We start from the raw sequence: 9,987 nt of genomic DNA on the forward strand, positions 1-9,987 counted from the left end.
ATCTTATAGACCAATAAGTTTGCTAACAATATTCTCAAAAGTACTCGAAAGAATATTTCTTCGACGATTATTGCCAATTTTTGAATCTATATCTCCCCAGACCATCAATTTGGATTCAGGCAACTACATGGAACTCCGGAACAATGCCATCGAATCGTTAAAACCATATTAAGAAGTCTGGAAGAGAAACTGTACTGTTCGCCAGTTTTCTTAGACATTCAACAGGCTTTTGACAGAGTTTGACATTCGGGGTTGTTATTTAAAATAAAAAAGTCACTTCCAGCACCACTTTACCTATTTCTTAGATCATACTTAGATTACAAACATTTTTACGTGAATCACGTGATCACATCTGCATCAGTGCCAATCTTTAGATATAATTGTATTTACTTATTGTCATTCGACATTTTGCAAATAAATGGATTTAATAAATAAATAAAAAAAACTATTGGTCGCAGGCAAAAAAAAGGAAACTTAACATACCTTAATTAATGAAATGTTTTATTAATTATTCCTAACCTAACCTATTCCTACATCTTTTTCGTTGGTGGAGATCGCAAATCGGGCCAGAAATAAAGTAGTTACGTGGATAATTTATACAGATAAAACAGATAAAACTTAACATGCCACGGGTATTAAACCATTATTTTACGCAATTTGCGCATAAATTCATATCTCACAACAAATATGGAATAAACAGATGGTATTGGCCCTTATTTTTATCTAGCTTGATATAAGGATAATAAATCAAATATACAGTGCTCCCCATAAAAGTTCTATGATTACTCAGATCGGCTGAAAAATGTAGGACAGTGTAGTAGAGATCTTGTCGAATTTAATAAGAAAATAAAAAAAGCCCTGAAATCCATGTAAAACCTTAATTACTTCATTATTACCAGAAATGTATATTAGAAAAGCAAATACCTTGTTGAAACCGCAGATGTTCTTGTACTTACTGTTTATCGGTACCCAACAATTTGAATAAAAAAAACGTGTTTTTTTACAGTTTAATTTAATTTGTGTGAATTTACATATTTACTTACGCACAATTTTATATATAATACGCCGAAAATGCTTAATGAAATATTTCAGCGCTGAATTTGCATATTTCCGAAAATATTTTTACATTGGCCAATTCTTAGTCTAATTGTGTTGCCCCCAAAACGGATGAACTTGGGTCGCATTGCAGAGGAGTTTAAATAACAGCATTATCTTGCTCAAACCCTAATTGCAAACTTTACAAGTGCCATAATTAACGGTATACTGTGCAAAAAAAAAAAAACAAATTGGGAGAATAATCAAAAATATTATTGTAAAAATTTAATTTCGAGTTTTTCGACAGCACAAAAAGGACACTTTCACTACTTTGCAACTCTAAGGCTCGGCGAAATGTGGTCGCTGCAGCACAACAATAAAAGTTAATAAGTAAAATTGTGCTTTATAAAGCTTAACAAATGGTTATTTACGGCATCAATCATTGCTGGTATTATCCACAGTACCTTCTTGTTGGCAACCGCAAATTAAAGCGCTGAAATGTCACATTGAGTTGCTAATTTTGCCAAAGAGGAAATTTCTTACATAGAATTGTTGTTGGTATTATACAAATATGAAGGCATCGAAAAAATTATTTTGGTGGATTGGAGTACTAATTCTTAAGGGCTCGTTTGAGACATTTCTCCCTATTTCTCAACAATTAAGCCTTTATAAAACGCTAATTTTAGAAGATGATACTCAAGATCCAAAATATTAATTTCTTTTGCGTTCAGTGAATTTCCCGCGTAATCGGTTTGTTTTCGTTACAACCCTTCCGTCATCGTCGCAAGCATTTCCCACTTGCTACAAAATCCTTTTAATGGACTCCGTCTCAATACATGCAAATGCCCGAATATGTCTGCGCGACTGCTAAATTCTATGTATGTAAGTATGTATGTATGTATGCATGTACGGCATGCGGTTGCAAGTCGCGACCCCTCACCCTGTGGCATGTTGTTTGGGTGTTTGCCACTTGCTTATCTGTCAAGGAACACACGTCATATCTTACGCTTTTAATAACCAACATTTGCAAGCGCTCCACTCTCATATTCTACCAAAACATAAAAAGTTTCCCTCACATTATTTTTAATCCTGTACATTGCCAAATTTTTCCCCTATCTTGCTTTTATTTTATATCTATGTATTAGCTTTCAAGTGAGTACTTTGTCGTCCAAGGCAAAAGAAACAGTAAAGTACAAGCTTAGACAATTGCATTTAAATATTTGCATTTGTTTTTATTCAAGTATTCCAAGAGTGAGTCTCTCCGCCGCTTTATTGCTTCATTATGGTATGTGTTTAAAGGAAACTGAGCGTATAACCGCCTGCTCCTTCCCGTATTTTAGTGCTTATTTCCTTAAATACCAGTCTTTTCTTAATACCTAACACATACCCACACGAATTTCACACTTTCAGCGTTTTCAAATGTAGCAGAATGATGTCTGTACACAATGTGAACAAGGCACGGTACTCATAACTACGAGGGCGGCTCGATAAGAGAAGAACGAAATTTTGGTAAATAAATGTTTTATTACTACACCACCACACTTGAACCGATGTTGCTCCAACTTCTTTGATACGTGTGAAAGATAAGTGTTTTGGATGTTTCTACAGTAGGTCTCCGTGAGCGAATATCTTCTCATTCAACTAAAAATTCGCCCGCCAGGTTAGGTTCGATGGCCCTTAGGTCCCTAAGGGAAACACACTTAGACTTTTCAGGACAGTTCTTTGTGATGGCAAAAGATTTAACCCCTCACCTCACCCGTAAGAATCGACAAAGTGTCTAGAACCTACCACAAATCTACAGAGGTTTCTTCAATATTCGCTAATTCGGGCGGATGCAATGAACTTATGTCTAGATCTGGCAAAGGCGGGGAATTCCAAAAGAAAATTGTGTAAAGTTTCTTCCTCAACCTTCTCCAAGCAGTAAGATTTTTAGTTTGACCGCGTGAATCCCGATGGGACAATGGCCATTATGGCTATGACTAGGGAAATATTGTTCCCATTCTACTGGAAGTAAGATTGACGTGTTTAGCCTATCAATCTCATCAGTTTTGAAATATCTTGCGATTCCGATGTGGCCAAGAACCCAAACTAGTTTGATTGCCAAGTGATCCGACTATCTAAGTGGTTCGTCATCTCACTGAAGCATGCTGCGCTTCGCAGCAGTGGCGCCGAAGTAAAGTACTTATCTGACCCCCATGTTATGAACACTCGTGTGTTCACTTATATGGTATAAATGTATGTACGTGTGTTACATATTGTACTAGGAAAGTCAGGCTCTAAGTAGATATTTGGCATGAATCTACGGCCTGCTTGTGTGTTATGATTATTGTTTCTTCTATGACTCGGTGGGAGACTGCGTTCAACACATGCTTGTTTGTTTGTGTTTGATTTTGCGATTGTGTCCGTCTGGCTGTGTATGGGTGTGTTTGTGTGGTTTTATGTCTGCCATTGTAAGGAATATAAAAGATACATTTAATTTTACTATTATGCCATTTTTGTTAGTTTGTCTGTTGTGGCAGCGTTTTTGTTATCGCATAAAGCTCATAAAGTGGTATAAGGAAAGTATAGCAAGAAGAAGAAATAAGAATATTTGAGAATACGTTCAATCTGCTTATACCATGTAGACTTTTTAGTCAAATTTAGAAGAGATTTGGTTTCAAGAAGGCAAGAAGATTTTACACGATCTTCAAAATTGATTCTTCCATCGATACCGATTCTTTCCACGTACTCGAGTAAAAGTGTATTTGATTACTCTAACCTCGTAATAAACCACACTGTCAGTTACTTTATGTAGATTTCGTAAACTCTTCACAATTATAATAAGGAAACGCGATTGCTCTTAAGGTAGGTGACTCTCAAAAAATTTTGTTTAAATATAAAATTTTTCACTCTAATAGACTCATACTGAGCCACAGTGACGTTGTCGTGCACTTAGAGTAGCCATCGCAGGCATACGTACATATGTATATATATCTACATACATACCTATGAGCATTAGTACATATGTATATATAATGTCTCATAGTCCTAGCTGTCATTTCAAATAATAATGTGTTTTATGTCATTGTTTTCCTAGAATACACTTACACTTCCTTTTGTGAAATTTGTCAATGACCATAATACCGAAAAACAAAGCAGCAAACAAAGCATAGAGCTGAAGTTCGACTATAACCAATGGAAATGTGGACACTGCAAATGATGACGGAACGACTATGTGCAGCACTACGGGTGAGGGAGTTGCCACCAATGAAAAAAAGAGTGGGCGGCAACAAAGCGGTGAGCAAACAATGGCGCTTGCATGGTGGCCAATTTATGCGGAGATTAAGTGATTGTTCGGACGTATGTATGTATGAATGTATGTGTGTATACACATAACGGTATGTATATTTTTACATACAAATACGATTATAAGTCAGAAAATATTTGTTATATACAACTTTGTAGCAATAATAAACCATTGGAAATGAATGTTAGCCTACAAAGTTAACACTTTGAGAGAGAGATGAATTTGAACTTGAGTGTTGTTATGGTATTTCTTTATTTATTGGGTTGTCTAAACCCTACACTCTAAAGCATACTAACAATAGGCGTGTTTTATTTGACCATCACAAGCTAATAGCAAAATCTGCTGCTTAATTTTCCCTCGCTTTTGTAGTTGTTTTTGTTTTATTTGTGACAACTTGGCATCTTTCACACTCTCAAGATTGTCGTGGCGAATACCTCCATCGTTCAAAGCATAACTGTTCATGGCACATACATACATACCAACTAGCTGCCGTCGGTCGTCTTAATGTGCGCCATTGTGTCAAGATAAAGAAACGGAAATTAGCGCGATAGCAGGAAGTCGAATACAACATATACATACACAGGCACATAAGCACGTACCCAAACAAAAACACCAGATGACAGGGCGACAAAACGTTACGGCGAAAACAAACCCGCCAACGATTGGGCCAGCCAGCCAACTAACAAGTAGACAAAACAAAAAGAAATAACGGTAAAAATTGTGATAAACTTCAAATATTATAGTGAGCAACGCATTGCAGCAGCAAGAAATACTAAAACATTAGAAGAAACAACCGAACCGTCAGTCATGAGCGGCAGTCAAAACTTAATAATGAAAAGGAAATGAAATACAATGCGATACAAAAGAAGGAAGCCGCAAGGAAGCAACGACTCGCAAACGGATGTCGCGGAGCTGCAAAGAATGGCATTTGCTCTTTTTTATCTAAATTGTAGAGTTGCTATTTTCTGGGTCGATGTGCACCGACTGCCCGCATTATGACTTTGCACATATAGTTTTTTACCGTTTTGTATATAGCTGGAGAGGAAAGAAATTTGCTGCTCGAATTGAACTGAGAAACTTGTAGAAACATGGATGTCACAGAAATTTGGCTTTAATGTTTGGAAGGTACCCTAATATTTATCTGTACAAATCTAAAAATAATGTTAAATTGATAATTATTTTTTGTGCAATTTCAATGAAATTAAACATTTCTCAACTGGGAGTATACATTTTCATATTTGATAATGACACTGTGATTAATGGAGCGTAACGTAAAATCTGTTTAAAATAAAGTCGTATATAAAGTAAATAAAAACGTGTTTGTATATTTGTTAAAAATAGGCGAAACCGGTTTACAGTCTAGTTCCCATATATCTGAATTTTGAAGTCCATCTGATTCATTTACCTTGTAATCTAAAAGTCAACTTAAATAAACTTTGTACAAATACTACATTTCTAGTGTGACATAGGTCTACTATAAATCGCGGACATTGGAGTATAACTATTCAAGGCCTCAGATACCGAACATAAAGGCCTCGAAGCTTGCGGCTAATTTCAGTAAATCGGTAAATTTCTCTGAAATTCAAAGAAGATGTGTTTTATATAATAGGGTGCCTCTGTTCCAAAAATGGGCAAAATCAGGTTAATACTTCCTTAATATCGGTTTTTTGTCAAGCTGTTTTGTTCAGTATTGTTTGGCCTTTCATCATGGAAAGACTTACGCCTGAATGACGAAGAGCAACCTGAAGAGATTCAAGAGGTGTCATTTCATCCAGAAAAAACAACGGTTTGGTGTGCTATGTGGGCCGGTGGGATTATTGATCTTCAAAAATGATGCCGATGACAACGTAACCATCACTGGCGACCGTTATCGCGACATGATAACAGGATAACATGACAACGACTATGAAATTGGAGCTTGTGATCTCGCCGACAATTGGTTTCAACAAGACGGCACATCGCATCAATCCCACACATCGCATCAATCAAGATCGTGGGGTATCACACCGTTACACTTTTTCCTGTGGGGAAAGTAGTGTCTAAATTATATGCGAACAATCCCGTTTAGAATCAAGCCTTGGAGCAAAACATCACCCGTGTCATTCTACAGTTACCAGTCGAAATGCTCGAACCAGTCGTCGAAAATTGGACTCAACGGATGTACCATCTGAGACGTAGCTGCGGCCAACATTTGAAAGAGATAATCTTTAAAAAATAAAAGCAATATAATGTTCTTTCGAATGATAATAAATATTCCTCATAAAATTGAATTCTCTGTGCTTTTTCTATAAAAAAGTAGGGAACTAAAAATGGATTACACTTTACTCTACGTAGTACTGTCATTCCAAATGTCCTCAAAAACTTATCTTGAATATCAGTTTCACTTAACATCTCCACCATCTAAGTTATCGATAAGGGAAATTTGCGTTATGGGATGTAGAACATTCTGCTATATCCATCTCTTTTTTATCTTTGTGCTGTTTTCGTCACTGTAATGCGTTAAACTCATTTCAATTATAATTAATGAGCAAAATGAGCGATAAATCAACTGAAATTGGAATATTTTATTTTTGATCATATGTCTTACTCGCATGGTATCTTGAGGTTATATCTTAAAATATAAATAGTAAAATTAATTCCACAATAAAACTTTTTGAGATAATTGTTTACTCAAAATATAAGCATTTAGTATTCGATTGCCTATGCACAGTATTCCACTTCTACCATTATTCATATAAAGAAATACATTTTATTTTTTTCGTTTTCCAAACTCAACTTGCATTAGGAGAAAATGAAATGTTAGAAAAATCTAACCTACACACACACTTCCATGGTGACAATGCTCAAAAATCTCACAGCATCAGCAAAAATGCCGTAGAACCGCAGATATGCCGCAACACTCCGCACCGCTGCGGCCATTAAAAACGATTAACTGCATAAATTATGCGGCAAATCCAAATTTTATTACCAACTCGCGAATGGAGGCACTCCTACCAACCCATGCCGGCTGGCGGATAGGGGAAGAAACTTGTCGTCGTTGCCAACGAGCGCGTCAGCACAGAATTGAGTTTTCCAAGTTGCCAACAATAGCAAACAAATAAAGTCATTAAGCGGGGAGAAAAATTACGAGCTCGTCGAGCGGCAAAGAGGAGCAGTGACCAACAGTAGCGGAAGCTGAGTGGCGCTCTGGCATTTGAAAAAATAAGAGCGAATTTATACGAACAATACCCGCGAAAATTATGGACAATTGTTTATTTTCAATTTGTATTCAAATCTAATGCAATTGCGGACGCGAAAGCGCGCAATTACAAAAACATAATGGTGAACACATACAAACATACATACACATATACATAAGCATAGAAATCACATTTAGCGCATAGAAAGCCATGTATGCATTAGCAACAAAGTGAGCCTATGCGTCGACTATTATCACCGGCGAAAGCAACAACTACAACAACAATTAACAAACCTTCAATTTCGAATGCAACCGCTTGCTACGAAGGCGAAAACAGCAGCGCCAGCAACAATGCCAACGCAAAACCGAAAATAACAAAATCGCACAAATAAATAATAATGAATGCGTATGTGTTGTTGTTGTTGCTATGCATATGTGTGTGTGCATATTGTTGTGCCGTGGGCGACACTTGATGTGACATTTCAAATGTCACGCATACAAATTGCAGAGGCGCGTTCTTTATTTTATTAATTTATCCAGAAGTGACACAAAAGGCGAGAAGCCAAGCAGTGAGGGGTTGAACGCAGTGCAATAGAAATGCTGATTTTGGTGTGACCACAACAAAAAAAGCGAACTGTTGATGATCCCATGGTGAGGGGTTGCAGCAACAGCCGTGGCATACTTGAATGCACTTAACAAAAATAAACACACATACACACCAGGCGCATACATGAGCTGGTATTGTAACAGAATAATTGCAACGCACGTGTCAAAAATATTCAAAAAGGATTCAAGGATTAACTTGGCATTGTCAAATGTTATTGTTAACATTATATGTGCGTATACACACACATACACATATAAGTATGTATGTAAACATTCATACAAATTTATTTTGCAAGTTACAAACTGGTAGGGTATGTGGCTGTTATTGCAATTTGCAGCCAAATGTTGGACTTGTTTTCATGTACTTGGCGGTCTCTGAATGTTTTGTATTTTAAACTTGGCATGTTTAGTATTTTTTTTTTATTTTCAAGGAGAATATTGAAGTAAAACATCAATTTTTAGAACGTTTCTGTCTCTGAGCTGTGCCTAGAAGAATATTACCTTGGTATAATCCATTTATCAAAAGACTCTTCCCATTTTGAGACTTCGAATGAAAACTATATACCATATTTCCAAAGAAAACGCTTAGTATGATAATGTCAAGAAAACAGCAATGAGTCTCCGCATGACCTAACTACCTCTTTACATGTTCAAGAACATACATACCACATATCTATCACAACTCATCCTTTGACCCTTCCAGCCCCATCGAAACCGCTTGTTTCCTGAACCTTCTGTTAAATGTATATGTATCGTTTTAATATATTTATGTACATATATATTTCCCCATAGGTCATAGATGAAACTTTGTTTATTTCTGTTTCGGGAATCAAAGTGTTTAATGGGTCATCCCATAAACGGCTTGTTTTTTAAGGATTTTTTTTACGACCGGTAATAGATAGCGCTTTAAATTCATTATAATTTATTAACGGTATAAATATGAATAGTAAGTTAAAACAAGTAAGGAAGGGCTAAGTTCGGGTGTAACCGAACATTTTATACTCTCGCAATTTATTTATTTAACTTTATTTATATTATATAATACACAATTTGACCCACATATTCGTCATATATATTGTATAAAGTCCATTGAAAGTTGGAAACCATAATATTAAGTTAGAAGCACCGAGGTCCTCATGTTCGATATATGGGACCTTAAAAACCTATGGTCCGGTTTTGGCGAATTTTAGAATGGGGCTGCCACACTATTAACATAGTATTTATGCAAAGTTCTGCACCGATATCTTCTCAAGTGCTTACTTTATACTTCACGATTCAGATTATCTTCAAAGTTCTGGTATATAGGAAGTAGGCGTGGTTGTGAAGCGATTTGGCCTATTTTCACAACATATCATTGGGATGTAAGGAAACTATTACAAACCAAGTTTCATTGAAATCGGTCGAGTAGTTCCGGAGATATGGTTTTTTACCCATAAGTGGGGGACGCCACGCCCATTTTCCATTTTGTAAAAAACTCTGAGTGCAGCTTTCATCTGCCATTTCTTATGTGAAATTTAGTGTTTCTGACGTTTTTCGTTAGTGAGTTAACCCTCTTTTAGTTATCTTTAACCTAACTTTTGTATGGGACGTGGGCGTGGTTATTATCCGATTTCTTTCATTTTTGGAACGCATTAGGAATGGCTAAAAACGACTGCAGAAAGTTTAGTTTATATAGCTCTATTGGTTTGCGAGATATGTACAAAAAACTTAGTAGGGGCGGGGCCACGCCCACTTCCCCAAAAAAATTACATCCAAATATGCCCCTTCATAGTGTGATCCTTCATATCAAATTTTATTTCAATAGCTTTATTTATGGCTTAGTTATGGCCCTTTATGTGTTTTCGGTTCGCCATTTTGTGGGCGTGGCAGTGGTCCGATTTTG

Source organism: Zeugodacus cucurbitae, chromosome 4 (assembly GCF_028554725.1).
Source record: "Zeugodacus cucurbitae isolate PBARC_wt_2022May chromosome 4, idZeuCucr1.2, whole genome shotgun sequence".
NCBI classification, from domain to species: Eukaryota; Metazoa; Arthropoda; class Insecta; order Diptera; family Tephritidae; genus Zeugodacus; species Zeugodacus cucurbitae.